Source organism: Triturus cristatus, chromosome 4_1, assembly GCF_964204655.1.
Source record: "Triturus cristatus chromosome 4_1, aTriCri1.1, whole genome shotgun sequence".
NCBI classification, from domain to species: Eukaryota; Metazoa; Chordata; class Amphibia; order Caudata; family Salamandridae; genus Triturus; species Triturus cristatus.
Genome location: NC_140585.1, coordinates 552652422 through 552676318, shown reverse-complemented (window position 1 = coordinate 552676318; position 23897 = coordinate 552652422). Strand labels below are relative to the sequence as shown.

At 44.2% G+C, this 23897-nt stretch overlaps 1 protein-coding gene across 1 annotated transcript in view; it reads left to right on the top strand.

Annotated features, from left to right (window-relative positions):
- NUDT5 (nudix hydrolase 5) overlaps positions 1-23897 on the top strand; it is a 304683-nt gene that overhangs the window by 53766 nt on the left and 227020 nt on the right. Inside the window, exon 2 of the mRNA XM_085651095.1 lies at positions 3066-3127. The gene's annotated coding sequence lies outside the window, so the exon portion shown is untranslated. The remainder of the gene's footprint in view (positions 1-3065; positions 3128-23897) is intronic.

Sequence of the window (23897 nt, the reverse complement as noted above, 5' to 3'; positions counted from 1 at the left end):
GCCGGGGATTCTGGGTGTTGTAGTCCTGCTCCCCCTACTCAGCGACCGCTAGATGTTCTGACAGCGGTGGCGGGGGGGAGCAGCAACCCAGGCAACAAGCGCTCGCAGCGCGGGTCCAAGCGGCAGCCTGACAGTCCCAAAACGAGTCCCAAGTAAGGGCAAAGGCAGCTTCCAATTGACAGAAGGCTCCCTGAAATGTAATCCTGCACGGAGGCTTTGGATTTCCTGACCCATCTCTGTATCAGAAAACTTTCTATTTGTGTCATTTTTCTCTGTGGTTGTCCACTGAAGGTGGAAGAAAAGAACCTTGTATTATCGTAGACGGCCAAACTTTCTCCTTTCATAGTATCCTATTCTATTTCAATGACCAAAAAATGGAAATACACTCTTATTTCGAGTTCTTATTAATTGATGTAGGAAAGTTGTGGGATTGAGGAGCTTGAATACTTTGTTTTCAGAAATGTTTGTGCTGTAGGTCCCTTATTAGGCACAATGGGAAAACACTCTACAAATCTTAGGCGAATAGAGCCATGTATGCAATTAATCAAATGCATGTTGCTGTGGTTTTTGTTTTATTAACTTGTATAAACATTTAATTTTCCACCTATGGGTTTATGTACATTAATCTGTTTTACTAGCTTCATATTGTGGTTGAAACCCACTTATTCTCAAGGAAACCATTCATTCTGATTCTAAATTTACTAATTGTCAAGTTAATGTGTTAGGTATGATGTTCAATTCTAGGATCTGTTCTATATAAAGGACTCTATATTTAGGACATGCTACAGTCTTACTCCCAGATATTTATGGAGTTTTTTTTTACCTTTTAGGTTGTGCCTATGTTTATAGCTCCCTTCTCTTAACCAGAAGTTAGCTCGGCCCTTGAAAAACACAGGTAGTAGTAATGAGAAACCAGCATTTGCAATGCAATAGGTCTCACATTTGCGTGAGTTTAAGCTATTGACATTGTAAATGACTAAGCCTTTTATCTGTTTCGATACGTAACACATAAAAGGCGTCATTTCCAATGCCAGTAGCTCAAACTCTTGTAAATACGAGACCTATTTCATTTCAGAGAAGCGGGTGCCATTGTCCCTAGCTGATTGGGAAGTGAAAGCGCTCATGGTGCGCTGAATGTTGCAGGAAAGTATGTCGTGCCTGCAGTAGGAAAAACTCATTAACGAAAATAGTGCTTACAGACTACATAAGACCTCCCGTGTAACAGAAGGAAAAGGGCCAGTACTCATGGGAGGGTACAAATGAAGACAAACTGGTACTAAGAAGAGACTAACAAGCCTATTAACGAATCAGAAGCCAGCATATATGTAGGATAGTGGCGCAAGCCGATGGAAAAATGTGTGGAGAGTGGGTGGGGCTTCACGTCAATACTCCAATACAGCATGCGCTGCTCAGGTTCGACCTAAAAAAGAAGAGCCAAGCAAAAGTAGTTCTTCTACTCACTGTCTAATCTTTGCATCTGCCTTTCTATTTTCCTGAGTCTTTTCCTTTTTATAGTATCTAAGTCCTATAATGCTAGTAGCTCTAATTCTTTTGATAAAATAACATGATTCCTTCTCTATTCTTTTAATTTTGTTAGCCACAAATGAATGCATTATCTGGTTTGTCACTTTAGTCTTATCTGTACAAATGCTGAATTATGTCTTTTTGTACTTTGCTTCAAATGTTTCTCCTTCTTTACTATTATCAACTCGTATTTATCCTCAATGCTCAATATATGTGCTATGCTCAATAGGCAGGTTTCGTCTAGTTTCTCTTTTTTTTGTTTTTTTTTATCGAGCAGAGATCGATTCATACAGAAGATTCTTTAACTAGAACAGAAAACTGTGCTGATGGGAGACTTATAAAAATAGCACTAGTCTGAACTTAACCATCGGCTACAATGTGCAAAAATATGCAATTCGAAATGCAACACTTTTTAATTCCCTGGCCATTTTATAAATGTCCAAACGCATTCCACATTTGTTATAGTGCTTTGAATAAAAAGTGGATGAGTGCATCAGAAGTGTAAAATAAAGAGCAATACATTCTGTAGTACCAAGTTTAAGACCTCTTATCACTAACTCAACTGTCTGATCTATTTCCGAGCCATTGAACATCTTCTATAATATTTGCAAATAGGCAATTTAAAGTGCGACCGGATTACTTGATTCTACAACGATAATTTACATATGTATTCCAGTTCCTGGTACATTAAGGCACTGCAAAGAGAACGTGTTTGTGCGTCAAAATTGCAATATAAGGTGCAAAACAAATTAGATCCAGATTCAGGACCTCTTTTCTACACCAGCACCTGTACTCTATTGCCAAGTTCAAGCACATTGATGGTACGAGCTAAGAGACCACATTATAAAATATTGATAGAAAAAACTAAAAGGCCATCCCTTCGTAACAAAGTACAGAGCTTTAAACAGCCTTCCACGTATTGACATATGGCATTAAATCTTTTAGTCCCCACCCCCATACGCTTTGCATAGAGCTCCTAAAAATGAATGGTACAAAACATTTTACTCTTCCAGCCCAGGACTGTTGGAATCTTATCTTTCTTCCAGATCTGGAGGATAAAGGCGTGTGCAGTCGTCAAAGCTATAGTTCTGGTTGCTCAATACAAACTTGTTCCGAGGCCTGTGATGTGGCTGCCTGTCACTCCCAACCTTTCATGAAGGGTCTCTTCTTTTGAAGTGCTCACTTTCTCCCCACCACATCACTTGCCTCACCACAATTATTCCTCTGATCGTCGTGTCTTCTGTTTTTTTCCTTCCTGTTGGCCAAGGTTTCCTAGCAGCAATTGCTCCTCTTCCTGCCTCTCGTGTTGTCCCAGAGTCTTCCTGGTGTCTGGAGAGGCTCTTGGTCAGCTTTACTTGGTTCCCTTCCTACCTCCATAACACCCATCTCTGTCTAATGTACTCTCTTCTGGTTTCCCTTATAGTATTTCTCTTTATCTCTTCTTGTCCTTCTCCCACCTCATCTTTCCTTTTCATTTTTCTGTTATCTATCCTTCAGTCTAGTCTTCCTTCGAGGTTTAGCCTGTTACTTTTTTATTTCAGGTCCTCTGTGCAGACGTTTGGTGTTCCTGCTGTTCTGTCTTCCTGGCTGCTCATCTCCTTAGGTAAGTAATCCCCTACACCTTTGCACTAATATATTAAAGACTACAACCTCAGCTATTCACATATAAAATATGTGCTACTTATTACATCTGACAGATTGATATTGGTATGGAATTTTTGGTGCAGACTTTTCTTGAGTCTTTGGATATCATTTGTGTTTTTTTTTTTAATTCAACAGGGGCTAATTTTTAGAACGTATTCTGCACTAGTTCTTGTGTAAATGTGGCCTTCTGGAGGGGGAATGTGTACAGGGGCTGTAAGGGGTTTTAGTTAACTTACTCATGATGTGGTATTGCATTTAAGCAGTGGTCATCACATTTTCTGATTCTGCATTGTGTAAAAACTACATTTTATTTTTGCTCCCCAAAATGGCAAACTTATTTTTCACAGTTGTATAAAATTGGCAGCCTTAAACCTATTCAAACATTCCATCTTTAAAATAGATAACTGAACATAACTATCATACATGATTGCCAACTTGCTACGGGAAATCTGATTCCCTAAAGCCATGGTTCTTAATCTTTTTACTTCTGTGGACCCACACTGGATTATTACTGAAAGATAGGAACCCCTACTTAAGCCAGTTCTATCATTTGATCCCCCAAAGCCTGTAGAGGGTGCACAAGTTGCAGTGTGCAGCATTCCTGACTGAGCCGGTGACACAGGTGCTCCCTGCCGCACCTCGAGAGGGGATTGGCTGCCAGGTGCCTGGGCGACTAGGAGGCCCATGGGCAACAGTCACGTGATTGGAGCCTCGGGGCTGAGCGGACGGCCCCAGGGGCGACCAGGGTGGGACCCGCAGCGAGCGGCTGACAGGCACCTGTGTTGTGGCAGAGCCAGCTGGGACTCTGCGGTGGGTGCAGGTTCAGACCTGGACCTTTATCAGCAGGGCAGAGACTGTCCCAGGGAGAGATGCTGATCGGCCAGTTCTGGAAAGCGGCTCCTCGAGGACCGGGCTTGCAGAGGTGAGGGGCTGAGCCCTTCCCTTTCCTGTCCATGGGAACTGGAGACTTTGGACCTGCTGGTTGGGGGGGCCTAAGAACAGGTACCCTGGGTCTAGACCTGCACGTCGAGGAGGGCCTTCTTGCTGGATCCTGGGCAGTGGAGCAGACCCCCAGAACAGTAGCTGATACCAGGCCCGTCGTGGTGAAAAGGGGGTTCCCACCCTGTTAAACAAGGTGATGGATGCAGGGAGGGCCTACTTGCTGGTCTCTGGGAGGTAGGACTGACCCCTGATCAAGAACTGGCACTAAACCAATTGGGAGGAAATTCAGTGGGACTGCGGCAGGGATCGGGGGGGGGGGGGGGCTGTGCCCCATGCTGTGTCCAATAAGGCGCTAGCTAAGCAGCTGGCCTGCAACAGCGTTTACCGTGAAAGCAACGTGGCGTTCTGAGAGGTGAGTACCCCTGGGGCCCTGTCAGCCCACCCCGGTGGAGCACGGAGGATTTCCTGGTGGTTCCTGCCCTGGGGATTTATTACGCAGCGGAGAGGGTGGTGGCCCATCTTTTAGGTCAACACCTGCACATAAGGTGAGGACCGGGTTCCTTTCTTCACAAAGCTACCAGCCAGTGATGACCCTGGGACTATGAGAGCCGAAATAGTGGACTATCTCTCCTGCAGTGGCGGGGGCAGGGGTCTGACTCACTTCTTTCCCTGAGCAGGTGCTGGCCACAAGAGCGGGCACCCCGGGAGGCATCCAGCCTCAATAAGACCCTATGGGAAGACCTCCATATGGTCATAAGAGAACTCGGAGGAAACAATCACTCCAGCAGGAGGTCATCCACCTCCGTGAACAACACATAGACCTGCAGGCCCTTCTGAAGGATCTCGAAGAGGTCTCATCGGAATAACCTCCATATCCGAGGCATAGCTACAAAGGCAGAAGGAGAGAATATCTTCAGATATACCAAGGACCTCTTCCGCCACAACACGGACAGGCCCCCAGACGCTGAAATTCAAATTGATTGGGCACATAGTTCATACTCTACACCCCCTTCGGACATCCTAGTTTGTGTACATGACTTCCAGGTGAAAGAAGAGGTTCTGCTTAAAGTTCAAGAAATGCACCCGATCGCTTTCAAGGATCAAACCCGGACTGTCTACCAGGACCTGGCTGACCTCACGCTGCAGAAATGGAGGGAGTTCTGTTTTGTCACTGTGCACCACCGCAACCAGGAGATATCCTACTCATGGGGCCACCCTTTTCGCCTCATCTTCAGTTGGGAAGGGAAACTCTAATCAACTGCTATCTCTGACAGAGGCCTGCCGGGTGTTGGGCCTGGACCGGCCTGAATGGCGCTGCAAACTGGGTCTCCCACCATCCCAACTGAGAGCGCGACAACAGCGCTGGCAGAGGCATGGACCAAGACAGAATGCGAGGCTGTCTGACCCAGCGGAGATAGCAAAAGGAAGCAATACTGGAGGCGATCCCGGCTGTACTGGCAACGACTGAAGAATCCTAATGTAGCTGGGCACTATGTAGCACTCAATAGGAGAATTTGGGCTGGTCGGCAGTCTGGGGAAGACAGGAAAAATTGGCCACATGCAGGACCTCACATGGTTGAACTTGCAGTCTTGTTTGGCTGCTGAACTGAAAGCAAGTTATAATTTTCAGGTTACTTTCCTTTCTCTGTTTTTCATGTGTTCTTATTGGGGCTCACACTCACACTCCCACAGTGGACACAGTGACACCTCCTCGGATTGGCTGCGGAATGGACAGTGGTGACTACCGACCCTCACAGGCTTGAGGAGCAGCAACATTACATTGCCCAAACACTCTTCCCTAACCTCTACGCAAACCACCCCACTTAAAATCCTTACCCTCAATGTGAGGGGGCTCAATAACCCGATGAAACACAGGGCAACTCAAGAGCAGATATGTCTCCTACAAAAGACCCACCTGCTCGCCAGGGACTGTCACCTTCTTGGATCCCGTGCTTTCCCCCACTAATTCTTTTCCTCGGCTTCTAAAAAAAAAAACGCCTGGAGTAGCCATACTGGTGGCACGCTCCTTCCAGGGGAGGGCGGAACAGAAAGTGGCTGAACTTGGAGGTAGGCTCCTCACCTGTCTTTTCACTCTTGGGGGCAGTTCCCTGGTGGTAGGTGCAATCTATGCCCCGAATTATGGACAGGCGGGGTTTCTCCATACAGCTCTAGCAGAGACAATGTCAACTTGACTAAAGACAGGTGTTGCTGGGTGGGGGACCTGAATCTGGTTTTTGATAATACTCTAGGTCGACACCGAGACAGGGGGAGGCGGAAGTTTTGTCAAAGGAGGGACACACATGGCTGAGGGACCTGGGGCTGGAGGGTCTCTCATCCCCACTCCCGTAAATATTCCTTCTTCTCTAACGCACATAATACATACACCAGGTTGGAGTACTTCCTGGGCCCGAGGGACACGCGGACACTCACGCCAGACATATATCCTCACAGTGGCTCTTTAGGATCACGCTGCTGTGACAATCATGTTATCCTTACCCTCGGCAGAGACCTCCCCCGAACTGGCACGACCCCATGTTGTAACGCCCAGATGCGATAGCGCAGATCCAACAAGCAATTACGTACTACCTATCACACAATGACTCTCCCGATGTTTCTCCTGCAGTACTATAGGAAGCGCTCCAATCCGTAAAAAGGGGCGAATTTATTGCGTTCTCGACTGAGCACAATAAAATCCACAAAGGGAAACTGGAAGCCCTTTCTAAGCAAATCGGAGAACTGGAATGCATCAACCAATGCACGGGCGCCCCGAGAGTTTGGCACCAGCTATCTAATACCAGTTACCAGTTAGTGGCCATGGATATTAACCGGGCAGAATATGCCGCTCTCCGCCTACCCCACTTGTTCCATTTGGGCAGGGACAAATGCATTAGACTCCTGGCTAACAAACTGCGAGCCTGGCAGCAAGATCAAGGGATCCACTCGGTTCACACGCTGGGGTGGAGCTGGTGACACATAAGGCCATGGCGAACGCCTTCAAGGACTTTTACTCATGCCTGCACAGAGGCCAATCCCTAGATTACTCGGATGGCAACCGGTTTCTCCAATTAGCGCAAACCACATCCCTCACACCAGAACAAGCTGAAATGCCTTACTGCTCACCCACACTACCACAAATAGAGAGTAAGGTATTATCTACTTTTACCTCTGCTTACCTTTGGGGTTCCACTGGACTCCGTGCATACTATACCTTACTTTAGCATAGTATTTACAGAGCCAGCTTCCTACTACACTTCTGTTTTAGTTGAGTTTTAGGCAACTGGTCTTCATTCAATTAGCCACTTTCACAAGGCAAGATTGAAATGAGTACTGAAATAAATTGCTAACCTCCGAAAAGAGGACAGAAGTTTAGTGTCATCTGTGTATAACCTCACGCGTTAGTGCAGGCACTGCGAGATTATGAGCCAGGCGGGGAGGGAGACGACCAAGCAGGGGATGACCCCGGAGCAAACTGGGCACATCACATAACTCGACACATTGGTATTCCTTTGACTGTACGATATCAGAGGGCAGAGACTGCCGCATGCGTTGCTGATGAGGACTGAGGGAGGGGGAGGGAATTTAGAAGTTTCATAGTGTTTAGGGGTAGAGGTTTTGTTATGTAGCTTATTGGTTTATGCGTTGTATAGACTGGGAGGGATTTCTATGACCCTGCGTTAGGTATTGTATGATTGGCGGGGGGCTTGTGCTTTATTTTCAGGAAGTATGGTGAAACAAATTGTGTAAGGCTTTGTGTGGTTGCGCAAAAAACCAATAAACTATGTTTAAAAAAAAAAAAAAAAATGTGTATAGCCTCACCTTGAATCAAAATGGATGAATGAGCTCTAATAAAGAAGTTGAGCAGTGTAGGGATAAGGGCTGTCTCCTTGCTCAGGAGAAGATGTAAAATGAGGTAAATGGATGGATTGATACTGGTCCGGTAAAAAAGACTTTAACCATAATAGGGCAAACCAGCAATGCCTCTATTTGCTAGATGTGATGATGTGAAACAATGTCCAGTGCTGCTGAGAGATCTAATAATACCACTACAGCTGCATGGTCCTGATCTAAACTCAGCATTCTAAACTCTGAAACGTCTAGCACAGCTGATTCCATAGTATGCAAGGTCTGAACCCAGACTGAGAACTGTGCAAGAGACTATTGGACTCCACATAACAAAAAATCAGTCCATTCAACAATTTCTCCAGCATTTTAGAAAATGATAGCATGAAGATTGATCTGAAGTTTGCCAAGACCTCTGGGCCAGCTGACCGTGTTTTCAGAAACTGAGTTGCAGTGAATGGTTAAGTCATTTATGACCAGACTTTAAATATGAATAGCTATTTCATCAAAAAAAGGATACAACTGGACCCAAAACTCTGTTGCTTATCAAGGAAGCACTCGCACAACATGGTGAGTTTACCTTCAATAAAATCAGGATATATTCTTTCAGTCTTCTACTGAAAGAAGAGGTAGAAGGGTTGGTACTACATGTAAGGTTTTGTAGCAAGGAAAGACTGAACAATTTTAGGAACTTCTTTAGGAGTCTTAGAATCTGAGGCGATCCAATCCGCAAAATAATCAGTTTGAGCCTTCTGAAATTCTCTATGATATAATAAGAGCTAAATTATAAACCTCTTTATCAGCCACATTATTTTTTCTTCAGCGACGCCTGGAACCTAGGACTAATCCTCAACTACAAACTGGGCATGACCACACAAGTCGACCCCCATTAATTAATTCTGCTGCTACACCCTGAAGATGCTGAGGAAGACCTTCAAATGGCTCCCAAACGCCACTAGAAAAATGATCACTGGCACACCCCAGTCACCAGCAATTTAGTCTATGGAAACTTCCAGGGTTACAAAGCAACTCACTAGAAGACTGCAAACCATCCAGAACTCAGCAGCCAGACTCTTCTCCCCCCCCCCCCCCCCCAACCTCCCACACATAATTCCCATGACATGACACCTCCGGGAACCACACACTGGCTCTTGATACACAAATGTGCTCAATTCAAACTTCTCACACACATTCAAGCCACTATACATTTCAGGCCCCACCTTTCTGAACAGAAGCATATCCTTCTGCCAACCACCCAGTCCTCTCCGCTCTGCAGGACATCTAGGCACACACATCCCTCGCACACACAGAAGCAAATTAGGAGGACAGTCGTTCCTTCATGGTTTCTAAAGCGTGGAACAACCTCCCACTCCACATCTGAGCTGCCGCCTCTCTACTTGAATTCCACAACAAGCGGAAACCCTGGCTTTTCTATTAATAACGTGCCATAAGTAGAGCTAGGCACACTCACCTAAGTGCCAGGATACCCATGTGGGTGATAGTGTGCTTTACAAATACACATAACTGCCACCTCTGCTCTACATGCTTAACCAGTGGCAGTGATTTAAGTCCGCCAATGGAAAAAACAAAAAGAATGAGGATGTGCTTGGTGCACCCCTCCTGGTTCTAGGTGAGGTCCGGGAACCCACTCTTATCAAGGGTCAGTCCTAGGCCTCTGCTCACATTAGAAAATGTGATAGTAGGACCAAAATAAACAAGCATTGGCATAGCCAATAGGTCTCGCCTTTGGGACCTTATAAGTGTTTAGCCATGCAACAGTTGCATAACTAAACACTTATAAGGTCCCAAACGCGAGACCTATTGGCTATGCCAAGCGGCCGTGCGGCCGCAATAGCGAAAGTGATCGCGATCAAACATCAAAGCGGTAAAAGTGGCGCCCGCGCACATGCACTGTAGCTCCAGGCTGGCCTGGTAGCACTTTTTGGAGCCCTCTCAATAAGTCTCGCCAGACCAGCGCATGCGCTGGGTCAGGCGAGACCTAAAAACCACGGTAGCAATATTTTTAGATGGCAATTTTTACTAAGATTTTCAGCTTACTATAAAAGAAACATGGACGTTAAAGGTGGAAGCCAAACAGTTGGACACAATATTACAGGTTCTTTTCGCAAAGTTGTGGAAGCAACATGTACTAGCAATACTTTTAGAAGCATAAAATAAACATTTTCTTTTTGTTGTGTGTGGTGTATGGTAAACTGGTTCGGAATAATTTTTGTGTCTAGTACTCTTGATTGGGCATTCTACATATTGAATCTATGCAGCTAAATCCATTAGTGGTGTATGTCCTGCCTACTGTTGTTTTCTGAGTGATTAAACCAAAAAGCCTATATCTTACAGTGTTTATGTTGGCATTCCCTACAACCTTTATAAACTATTCTCGAGGTATGTGTAGTGGGACATCCCAAAGTCTATTCTTGGTGTTTGGGGGTGGAGGGCGGTGGTGGGAAACACATGTGAAGACCCAAGTATTTAATATAGCCCACCCATATTGGGATCTCAGTTGCCCAGTTCACTGCATTCACTCTTGTTCCTAGTGGCACCACTGTAGATTAGCCTTGATAAACGGACAAACCCAGTACCCCCCTGTAAAGTCTCAGACCTTGATTCGCCGGCAGCAAGTTGCGGGAAGGTCTTGCATGAACACGAGTACGTAACCGCATAGAATGATATGCGGTACTCCGTCTGCCCAGTCCATTGGAAGCCTTTCGGAAGTGCTTCTTTCCATATCCACGAAGGTGAAGAGCAGCGGTGAGAGCAGACATCCTTTTATTGCCCCTCTTTTGAATTTAAAGCAACCTGAAAAGGCCCCCCCCCTCCACCCCCCTTTTTTTTTCTTTCTCTATCCCATGTGGCCATGTATAAAGTTACATTTTGTCAGTGCCGAGGCCTATTTTGTGAAGCACGTGGAATAGGGAATCCATATTACAGTTTTTAAGACTTGCAAAGTCAATAAGAGTCATCGCTCACAGCTGCTTTGTTTACCTTTTATCGCATGAGTGCCAATTGTAAGTGCCTACAGTTGTGCTTGGTCCAGCTCTGGCATGTTGACCTGGAATAAGGACGCTTTGGTCGTGATTAACCAGTTGGAATATAACTTTAGCCAACTGATGGGCTAGAATTATAGCTTGATTTTGTCGTTTCTGATGGATGGGAGTTTATATGGACACTTTACTTCGGGATTACTATTGTAATTGCCCCTCTGTGAGAAAATGGGGTGTATTATATGGTGTGATTATGAGAATTCACTGTGTAATACACTTCCAGCCCCTTAAGGACCAGTGAGGCTTGGTTTGTCAAACCTTCGCTCACCTTTGGGTAGCTGTAACATCGAGCATTCGAGCTCAGTACTTATAAACCATTGATTGCCAGGGTCTTTGTCTGAAGGCCACTGCAGCTTGCCAGTATTGCCAATGATTATACCAACACAACTACAAACCACCACACTCTTATAAGTGTGACAATTCACGCTGTTCGAGGTGCCCAATACTTAGATGGCTTGGGCTGCAGGTATTAGTCCTTCTTAATGTATATTGAATTAATAAACCACTGTTGAATTGTTGAATTCTAAATTGGGCAGCTCCGCCGTGTGGCAGAATGTCAGAAGTGCTGGTGTTGACAATAAAGAGCTGGTGCCTAGCACCAGAGACGACCAGCTTAAATTAAGCGTTGGTCAGGCTTCAACAACGGAAAAAGTATTAAACATTTAAACCACATCAAAACATAAGAAGAAAGAAACGCGACGCGTGAGAAATCCAAAACCAAATTTTAAGAATAGGTTGTATTTCTATGAATTCATAGATCTAAAAAGCTCAAGAGCTATAGAAGGCTCCAGAGCTATAGATTTTCAAGAACCAATTCATCAAAACCTTTCTCTCAACCATAAACAAACGTTGGCAAATTCAACAAATTTGACACTTAGAAACTTTTTAAGCAAAAAGTTACTTTAAGGATGAATGCAGTTACTTAAAAGTACTCTGGGTGACCAACTCTTAGGGGAGCAACAAGGTTACCTTCACAAGAAAAACAGTCTCCAGTTCCAGCCTGGATGGCCACTTGCCATTGACGTCTATGGAGTGGTCCTGATGCAAGGGATACAGGATGCTGTGCGGTACACAGGGTCTTATTGGGGCTATTCCTTGGTCCGCGGTCCAGGTGGAGTGACTTTGCCCCAGGGGTCAATTTTCCTCAAAGTCTTGTTTGATTCAGTTAAAGTCCAGTTGCCACTGGACTATTGTTCACCAGGCACAACAAAACCAGTGTTTTTCTTCTTTTGGCAATAACTTTTCTTCTGGTCTCTCAAGCTGCATCTGACTCTCCTGGGTCCAGCAGACTCTGGTGCAACATTTAGGTGTAGGTACTCTGTCCCCCAGGCTGTGCTGAGACTGGGAGCGACGATCCAGTGATTTGGGTTCCCAACTTGCTCAGGCAGGCTTCTTCAACTTTTGTATCCTTGTGCTGCAAACAGAAAGTCAACCAACTGACTGTTAGAGTCTCAACTTCTGGCTTGGCTCAGGGGGTGATTGCTCCACGAGCAGGAAACTGTAGGTACAGCCCATTACTTCATTAGCCCAGTGAGTAGGTGTAGTCCAATTCAGTGACCCTCTTTTTGCCATGTCCACGGTCAGCAAAGCAGTCCTCTTTTGGTCCTGTTCTCCAGTCCAAGCGAGATCTGATTTTTGGGTGACATGGGTGCTCCTTTTATGCTGAGAAAGTGCCCTGCGGGGAGGTCGTGATCACTAGCCAGTTGGCTGCTTGGTTCCCTCCTGCCCTATGACAACTTCCTGTGAAGTGTGGCATCTAGCTATCCCGGAGTGCTCTATTCTGTCCACTCCCAAGATGGCTGAACCCCCTCTCTTGGTGTGTTTAGCTCAGTAGCCCGTCCCTAGAGGTGTGCCTACCTGAGGGCTACACACCCATGGAAAAAACAGTTTGACCAGTGCTTCCCCCCTCTCTGTCCCAGATGCTAGCCTATCTACCCAAACCAAAGAGAAACGCCTCTCGAATGTGTTCACATTAGCACTTCAAAGGCGACTTATCCTTTGAAGGTCGTCTTTTGGGCTAACACCCTGTGTGGCTTCCTTTGAGGTGAAGGTAACACCTTCTCTAGCCGCAGGCCTCTATTGTTACCTGTCCTGGAAGCCATGTACATGACTCCTAAGGTGAGAAGAAGACTGTCTTGTGGCCAGCATCTTCAGACTGCTACTGGAAATCTTGGGCATCAGAGTGGCAATTTCTAAAAGTTGCATGTAGCAACAAGTTAAATTTCGACTTGGACGTCAAGTCCAGCTTAATGTAACAAGTTGTTTACCTTGAAGTACTGACCTTTGTAGTCTCATTCAAGATGTTAGCAGAATTGCCAGTGTCTAACCCTGTACTGGCCAATAGGGCTACTAGCCTCTCACAGTAAAAACAGTTGAGAGTTTTTACTTTATATTAAAGTACACCCTGCCTTAAAACTCAATCGGCCTGCTATAAGGGTGACTTACTTGTATTAAAACAGGAGTTTGGGGCGCGTGGCCGCCTAGCCCTGTAGCTCTGCTGCAACGAGGAGGAAAAGTGCGCAGAGCAGACTTAAATCTGCACATAACTGCCCGTAGTGCTCTAAAAAGTGTTCTGTATCCGGTGGGTAGCTCTTCGAACCAAGTAGCATCCCTCAATTGATCTTCCTTCAGTCGATCGGGGACCTGGGACTTCGCCGCACAATTGCTGACAAGATGCAGCCCTTCAGTAACAATGAGAGGTCGGTGAGTCGGTGCCGTCTGCAAAAGCACTGCAGCACATAATCTCCACCCACAATCCAAACATGATCTAGACTTGGTAAGTGAGCCATAGCGGCAATAAGGAATAACTTACGTTTCAGTTCTTTACTCTCCACCCGCTGCTTCATTGCCATTCAGCAAGTTCACATATGGGAACTCAGGATACTAAAGTAATGACTTCAGCCTGTTGGTCCATATTTCTTCTGCACTTACCTTGTAACCTGTTGTTTGGCGTCCTGTGCAGCCTTCGCCTGTGTCACCCTCCCGCCGCCGCTTCTAGGACCGTCGCGGCCGCAGTGAGGAGGGAGGGAATCAACTACTACTCCCAGCTTCCCTGCCAGCCCAACCCCGGAAGCAGCGTCAGCAACTCTCGCGCCAGGAGGCGCTTTAAAAGCGGCTACACTCCCCGCGTCGCGGGCCCGCGCGCGGGTCGCGCCGGTCTAAGCCCGGGCAAAGGGCGGGCCGTCTGTGGCCGTCCGGGGCCGGGAGAGGCAGGGCTGGGCCACCCTCATTATCCTTTAATGTACTGGTAGCACCCGTGGCGGAGGTAAGAGTTGCTACTTACCGGAGCAGATACTGTTTGTCACGCTTCGTTGTAAAGGGTAAAAATGATGCTGCCCAACCTCGACCCAATACTAGACATAATAAATCTACTAACAACCCTCTTCCAAGCCTAACAGCAATTGATAGGATGCTGCAAAAGACTATAGGGGTCGTTGCTTCAGCAATAGAGACTACGGAAAGACGTCTCTCACTTCCCATTGGATTAGCCCCGCCTATTTTACCTGTTAATCCATCTATAACTTTGGGTAATTCTTATGACTCCATGTTAATGACTTCATATGCTGGTTTACCTGGACTGCCAGGAGCAAATATTAACACGGAGTTACTTAATCCCAATCAGTTTTTGACTTTGGATCACACACCCCCGGCAAGCAGACTGTCCATCACTCCAGTACTCCAGGAGCAGGTTCCGAGTGGAGAAGTGCAATTTGTTAATGATATTATTAATGTAGATGGTAATAGTGCCATCGGGTCACCTACTACTATTGCACAACCCCACGTTATTATTTCACCAGTTAAAACAAGAGGACAAAAGGCTAAAATTAAACAAAAACACAATAACAAAGGGGTAAAGGTAGTAGATGCCACCTTAAAGCGGTACAAAATCTGCCTGTTGCAGAGTTAGTCGAAGAACAGTTAGATGTTATAAATGCCCAGCCTAATGGAAACCATAATGAGGCCAGTACAGATGGCTTCTGGGAAAGACTGGAGGCACTTATATAAACTTTTCTAGGGCCAATTAGCGAGAACGTCCGTGCCCTTGAAGCTAGGGTTAGCTCTATCGATCAACATGTAAAGTCAATTCTCTGTTCAACTAAGTCGAATCAAGGCCAATTAGTTGTCCCTTTACCTGACCCCGATCAGAATAGGGTTACGCTTGCACCTGTCCCTGTCCCGCATGCATCCGAGGGTGCTAAGGTTAGGTCAAGGGGGGGAGACATACAACTAATTGCCCCAAGTACATTATCTGAAAGTTCAGGCAATAGCAGTAGTCGTCCTATTGATGTGGGGACTAGCGAAGGTAAAGATAAAGCTTCGCTGGAAAAAGGTGTAACTTTAAGGGAAGGCACTGGGAAATATGGGCTTCAAACACTAGGCCACTCCAAGGTCACATGCCATCTTGCAGATTATAAAAGTGATAATGTACCCTCTGTAATGAACCTACCACCAGAATGTGGAGCGTATGTTGCGGTCCTTTGTAATGTTCCCAGGCTACGGGAAGGGCAATTTGAGACCAATGAAACCCTGAAAAACAAAATTCTTCATTGGTTAACTAAAAATTGTGGCTTCCCAATCATAGATGCAGAACAGATTTTACTCACACAAAGAGTAGGATGGATAGGCCCCACAACTAAAATCTTCAATGGGGACTGTATCATTATTAATTTTAGGTCGCCAGTTTGGGCACAAAGTCCTACTCAGAGCACCCCCCCCCCCCTCCCATTGGGAATTCAACACAACCCTACTGCCACTTGCCTATTTTTACAGACATCTATTAGTCAATCATGCCATAAAACCTATCGCCCATTATGTGAGTAACAATTAGTTGCCAATGGCTCCGGCAACCCATCAGATGTTACCTCCTCTACCATTATACAATAGGTTCCAATGCCTGACTTCAATGGAGGACAACGATTGACACATAAAACCTGCGGAGACTACCGATGGGGGGAGGAGGGGGACACCGAATTTAACTTCTACGCAAAAGGAGACAAGTAAAGTACACCCTCTGTGTATGGATTCCATTTTGACAAATAAATTACCGGGGACTAATGTTATTGATGAGCCTGTTATTCCAACAGTTGGTACATCTGTAAAGTCTATTTTGTGTACGGACGCATCTATAAAATTGACTAATGCTAATGGGACATTCTCCCAAAAGGGGTATACACTGACAACTTGGAACATTGCAGGTCTTAGGAACAAACTAGGGACGCCCTTCTGGCAAGATTTTATCACTTGTGGTAGTGACATAATGTGCTTACAAGAAACATGGAGTACAGAACCTATCTCAGTAGAGGGCTATACCTCATACTGTGTAAATGCGATCCCCTCTTTAATGGGCAGAGCTAAGGGTGGACTATTGCTGCTAATTTCCACAAAACTGATTGGTTGCACAGTTTTAACTTATTTACCTATTGGCAACCATAGTCAAGTTTTGCGATTATCCTTTCCGCAAGGTAAAGATCTGGTGCTAATAAACTTCTATAATAATAATTTCCAAAAAGATAGAGGAGTTTGTTTAGAACCATTGGAAAAGGAGTTCGACAGGTTACTAAACACATTTAATAAATTGGCGGTAGTTTTGTGGGCAGGCGATTTTAATATTCGAGCATTCCCCGCCACATTTACCAACTCTTGAGGTTACTTGAAAACTTATTCGACCGCTGATGGGACAAAGGATGACATGCTGCATTTCCCACATTGTGAATATGGTTTGACCCTTAATACTTTAATGGCCAAATTCGATCTTGAGCTGTTAGATTGTACGATAAATGAGGGCCATATTAAATGTCCCACATTCACCGGTAGGGAAGCTAATAGTAATATAGACCACATCTTATTTTCTAAGAATTGCCCTTATATGAACCTTTGGATATCTGAACAGGTGGTTAGCGATCACAATAGTATTTCCATAGTTTTGTTAGCTTGGGGCAATAGAATTACTAACACTGCCCACACAATCACTGATATCCTCCCTATCAGACCGAATAGCAGGAGACTAAAGTGGGATGGCTTGGATCCACAAAAGATCCAACGGGATGTGATCAGTAAATGCAGAGACTGTATTAATTATTGCCTCAGCGAAGAAGCTGTCTCTGAAAAGCTATGTATGGAATTTGCTAATATTAATAATGTTATAAGAAATAGCCTAACCAGGAAAACCAAAGGCCCCAGACAGGATGGTAAGAAGTGGTTTGACTCCGAATGTTCCAAGATTTTATCTAACCTAAAATTAGCATTCAGGTCTAAACCCCGCAATCAATTTCTTGTCTGTAAATTACGCAAAGATTACAAACAAGCGGTTCTAGCACAAAAAAAGGTGTTAAGATTAGACGCCTGGGATAAATTAACTATGGCAAGTGAATTGAATAATATTAAACTCTTTTTGGAAATTGTAAATAGCCCTTTCTTAAAGGAAGATGATATTCCTGAGCTGATGTCTCATGTTAATTGCACTGAATGGATCGAACACTTTTCAAAAATTTTTAACCCAGAAAAGGTCGTTTTAATATCTCCTCTTTTATCAAATAATTTCACGTGGCCCACATTACCACTAACAATTCGTGTTGAGGAGGTGCGTGAAGGGCTGACAAATAGCAAAGGGGGAAAGGCTCCCGGCCCGGATGGCGTTCAAGGATGAAATGGATCTCTGGGCACCAATCCTTCCAAGAATTTTGAATGTTGCTGCTATAGGAAATTTTCCAATATCTTGGGCCGAATCCTTAATTGTTCCACTTTACAAAAAGGGTTCACGCTCTGAAGCATGCAACTATCGCCCTATTTCATTACTTGATTCCTCAATAAAAGTGTTGAGTAGGGTGCTTTTAAAAAGATTGGAAATATGGGCCGAAGAATCCAATATATTGACCCCAGTTCAATATGGTTTTAGGAAGGGCATTGGGACCATAGAACAATGTGTTAATCTGGAACTACTTATTAATAAATACACAGTGGTAAAAGGGGGAAATCTGTTTTTATGTTTCGCCGATTTGAGTAGCGCGTTTGACCTAGTGGATCATTCGCTCCTGTGGTCAGTATTACTCGAACTAGGGGTCCCAAAGGAGATTGTGTTTTTTCTAGCAAGGATATATGAGAAACTTTCATGCAGTGTACGCTATGGACCCATGGGAGAGCGAACCCCTTTTTTCACAGTGCGAAGAGGTATCAGACAGGGGTGTGTATTGGCACCCCTTTTATTTTCCCTTTTTATAAACCAAATCGCTGAGGTTTTAAATAAAACCCCTGCTGATGCCCCTAAAATAGATAATACCGTTGTGTCTGTATTGCTATATGCGGACGATGCCGTCCTAATTTCAAGCACCCCTCTGGGTTTACAACGTTTAATTGATGTTTTTACTGATTTTATTAATGGCAGGAAATTGTTGATCAATACATTAAAGACATTTACCATGATATGTGGGAAAAAATTAAAATCATCACGGTCCTTTTTTCTAGAAGGCTCAAAGATTCAAGCAGTTGAGACCTTCTGTTATTTAGGCATCAGTTTTGATGCCAATGGTAAATGGACTAATGAGCAAGGAAATATTGGCCACAAAATGACTAGAAACTCTAATGGTATCCTCCGTTTTGCCTCAAAAATAGGGGACCACAGAATAAAAGATATGGTAACAATATATAACGCAAGATGTGTTTCTTCGGCCCTATATAGAGCTGGTTTATGGGGCCATTCTTCTATGGCCCAATTGCAAATAAACGAAAATATCTTCCTTAAACGTCTGTTATGTGTCCCAGTTGCAGCCTCATCTGATTTAATACACCAAGAAACTGGCCTTAACTATTTATCAGATTTGGCTGCCTTACGCCCTTTACTATTATGGCGTTCAATTTGGAACAAAATGGAAACTGAGTTTACACAGTCTGTAATTAAGGACTGTCTTAAGCTGGACCTTCATTCCCGTATTCAGTGGCTGAATTACATTATCTTCTGGTATAATACCTTATTTGGAATCAAGATCTCTAAAGATTCAGACAACGTAATATTACTTTCTAAGAAGGAAATTAAAGACACATTCCTTCTTTACAAGACAGTAGAAAGGAATAAGTTGATTCAGACCCAAAAGACCTCTGTATTTTATAGGCAGCTTAATCTTAAAAAAGGTCTTCAGTCATATTTGGTGGAAGTGACCAGGAAATCGCACCGATTTGTTCTTGTACGTTTAAGGTTGGGCATCGCACACCATCTCGTATCCTTCCCTGTGATTGGGGTAGGTTCTAGCGCAGAATGCCCGTGTGACAATATTTCCAAACAAAGTTGTTGCCATTTTCTGTTGTTCTGTAAATTTTATACATTTTTGAGGAAATTTTATTTGAAACCGATCCTTTTAAAATAGAACATCCGTTTAACTGCAGATGCCATGAATCTACTCTGTTCTCTTCAGAGCTTAAACATTTGCTTCCACGTAGCACTATACATTCTGAAATGCAGAGCTGCTAGGAAATCTATAATTATTTGAATAATGTCAACCGTGTCTTGCCATGATGTTATAGTTATGCATAAGTCACTTTATGATGGCAATCTATTTTACATATATGCTTAAGTCACTTTATTAACCCCTTGCATGCCCGCCCCTTTCCCCGCCCAGTGCCGCGCCTTCCATTAGCGGGCGGAGTTCATGACGAGCTGGACTCGTCATGGGCACAGCGCCACCGCAGCCCATGACGAGTCCAGCTCGTCATGGGCACTGAAGGGGTTAATATGAGATGATTCCATCTTGCTATGCACAAGTCACTTTATGACAGCAATCTATTTCGCACATATACTTAGTTTGCTCTATTAGCACAAGATGTTGCCATTTATTGTGGAGCAAACTAATGTTTTATGGATGCGAAATTGCGCTTTATATAGCTTATAACTGTTTACGTATAAGTAAGCGAGGTAGATGTACACGTCACTTTATCGTGTCAAGGGTCTTCTTCACTTATATGGTGATAATTGACAAAATCCGTTTTAATGACTCAATATTACAATGTTTAGGCCTACTTACAACTTATGCATAAGCACCTTGTTATTGTGAGGTGGTATTATTAATCCTGAATTACTAATTTCGTTGGAATTAATGTTTCTCGTGCATTTCTACTTGTGCCATAATGATACATATAATTGATTATATGTATTTTTAAACATGTGTTTATATATATGGATGTATTTTTGATCTATGTCTCACCGTTCAGTGCAAATGTTAGGGCCGGTATAGGAATAATTATCTGTCCTTGGATTTGTTGGATTATGCGTCATGATATTTTTATTGTATATTACTTTGTTCAGCTTATATTGTTGTATTTATACAAACCGAATTAAAGCTTATTTGACTTGACTTCAGCTACATAAAGTACTCCATCTTACAGGCACTGCTATTGTAAGGACACCTCGACAACCAGCTCTGTACCCGATCTCCACCCTGCTTTAAACAAGCTCGGGACATATCCACTGCTGCAGTCTCCTTCACAATAAGATCAGCTGCCAATGCCTTGCGTCACCGCCTGAGCCACGCAATAGGTGGAGACGATGCCGAACAGACCCTGACACAGACCTCCAGTGCTTTTCTTGCAGTGTATAATAAAGAGAAGATCGACTACCACCGCCTTGCAATGCTACCTGCACCACCTGAACCATCACCAATACCTCCTCTAGTGTAGCACTGCAGGCCTGACCACAACTGCCCAAAAGGGGGAGACGGTGCCAATTAGACCCCAACAGACCTCTAGCACTTTTTTCGCAGCATAATCCAGAGAAGATCACCGAAAGGGGCTACGATACTCAATAGACCCTGACACTGCCTCCAGTACATCTCTCACCAGGTCTATCTCTGTCTACACCAGGTTATAAAACCAATCTCACCTGCCTGTTAGAGCTGCCAATTCACCAAGTCACCCCTCGTCATGATTCCACCGGCCTAATATAAATTCAGGGCCATCTATTTGTTACAGAGACTCTTTATTATAGACTATATAGCAATATACTGATTACCAAACCATCACTCAGGCTTGTAGAGTGGTTTAGCCACCATTTTAGGCCACTTAAAGCTACTTGTTGCTGTAAAGTCAGCTATAAAGTAAGAGGTGTGAGTGTTGCAGCACACTACTAACAAGTTCGTTGATCTCTACAGTGCCTCGCTGCGCATGGCAGACTCCAGAAGGAACTACCCCAAAGACAAAGGACAAAAAAGGGCCAGATCTGATCCGCCCGTACCTGATTTGCCAATGACAAGCAGACCTGACTCTGGGGCAAATGTGGATCTAATTCTGGAGAAGTTGAACGCCCTACACGACTTGACCAGGTTAACAGAAGCAAGCCCTGAAATTCTGCAAATAGAACTACAAGGCCTAAGGAGCTTCAAAACATCTCCTCCAGAGTTGACGAGGCAGAATCCAGAGTGAGCAAAGTAGTAGACCAATCCTCCACTATCCTGAAAAAAGCCACACTAACAAAAAAGGATCCTACTTTCGAGAAAGAGATCGCAAACCGGGAAGACTGGAACTGTAGAGGAAAGCTCAGAATTTTTGACCTGCCTGAAAACGGCAAAAAATGGAATGGTTGGTTGATGTGGTTTTCCTGGATACCACAACACATGAAAATAGATTTTAAAATACAGTTTGAGAATGAAAGGGCATGCAGGGTCCCAACCAGAGCCTTCTACAAACTCAAAACGCCTCCACCCATGATCTTCAGACCACTGCGTTATGAACACACAAAAATTCCTAACCCAAATAAGTGCCATTACATTTATCACATGGAAAAGCCATAGAATCGAAATACTGCAGGACTACGTGAAAAACTGTGAATTGTGAATGGCAGGAAAAGGTTCCTCGCCCAAGGAATCAAGTTTAAATCAATGAACATCTCCTTCTCCTTTATTGGCCGAGCAAAGATGAAAATCACAAGTGATGGGAAAGCATTCTACTTCGACTAGCCAGCAAAATTGTAAGCATTTTTGGACAATATAACCCAATCTGATATGGTCGTATAAGGATCTTGTAATGTACCCTACGTTTTTTTTTTCTTTAATATGGTCAAATCCTGTTAACGTGCTAAGTGTCGCAACGAATGCACTAAACTAATGTTATCTCAACTAATAGATTGAACACTTGATCACCCTGGTTCCTTCACTACAACAGTAATACTTTAACATTAGCCTATGCACCATTGTTATGTTCTGCTAACATGTTGATACAATATTCACTCATTTTTATGCTTGTATCCAAGTCCATTTGTTTAACAACCATATTAAATAACAGAAACTACCACATGTTTGCTGATAATACACAAATATACTTAAAAATCCATTCTCTAGAGGACATCAAATCTCTCAACGTAACGCTACAAAATACTCAAACCTGACTGGCTGAAAACCATCTGAAACTAAACACCCTCAAAACCGAATTCCTCCTTATCGCACCCCCCAACCAATCCACAATCATTTTGGACTGGCTGAAACACCTCACAGCACTCAACTGATAACCTCTTATTATCGATTGAGCGAAATCATTGGGAATAACGCTCGATAAAAATCTCAACATGCAGAAACACATCAGCAGCGCAACAAAAGGAGCACATTTTCGAATGAATACCCTAAGAAGACTAAAACCCTTCCTACAAGTAAATGACTTCAAACTTGCAGTTCAAGCGCTAGTACTCCCTAGAATTGAATATGGGAGTGCTGCCCTTTGCGGGCTTCCCAGATCGACGACGGCACCCTTAAGAGCCTCAATCAACTTAGCTGCTACACTCATCACAGGCTCCAAAAGAAACTGTCACATCTCCCCGTGCCTTAGAGCCCTCAACTGGCTACCCTTTGAAGCCAGAGTTCAACTCAAAATCGCCTGCATGACACACAAGGCCATACAGCACAATACTCCGAAATACCTGGCCCAGAAATTGGTACTTTTGTGTGGCAACAGATCCTCCAGAAGCGCCAGTAACCTTCTACTGAAACCACAACGTTTCTCCAAGAAGAAAACATACAACCGAGCCTTCTCTGGGATTGCTCCCAGGAACTGGAACTCTACCTCCTGAAACCAGACTGAATTCCTCTATTGTATTGTTAAAAAAAGTGAAATCTATTCTCTTATCCAAATTCACATGAACCATAGGTACGAATTGTAATAATTGTATGATATTCTCTGAACATAACTATTTCTTGTAATTCCGGTATTGTTTATTATATCTGCTTGTAAAGCGCTCCGATACCCGCAAGGGTCTTGTCCGCGCTATATAAAACATTCAAACTAAATAAAAATAAATATTCTGTGAGAGTAGACCTAATTCTATAATCTAACCCACCACACCTGATGGGCATGGGTATGCTTCTCAAGAAGCATGGATAACTCATTACTTAACAACTTTACATCCCGGAGCCCCCACAAGTTATGGAATAAATTCGACCTACACATACAAAAGATTAAGCCACCATGAAGTCATTTCTGTAACTGATTTCCAAACTTATATCTCCAAACGAGTATCGAGGTATACTAATCACCAGAGGCGCAACTAGAGCCAAATTTCTGGGGGGGTGAAGGGCTGACTCTTCCAGCACTCTGCAGAGTGTAGATGCAGGTTCTCTAAGAAGGGGTGAAAGACAAAAAAACCTTGTAAACAAGTAAATTGTCTTTTAAAGACCTGTGAAGTACTCGGGTGTGGCTGAAATATTACTGTCGCCAGCCCGGGAAGCTGTCTCCGCCCGGGCTGACACACTTGACGGGTGGGGGGGTGGGGGGGCTGAAGCCCTTTGAGCCCAATGGGTGTTGCGCGCCTGCTAATCACTTGAAGTTCAAGAAGCTCACACTAAACCATGTGGTTTTGTACCTTCCACCTACTCCTCTCTCGACCTTATCAAGCGTTCCCCCCCCCCCCCCCACACCATC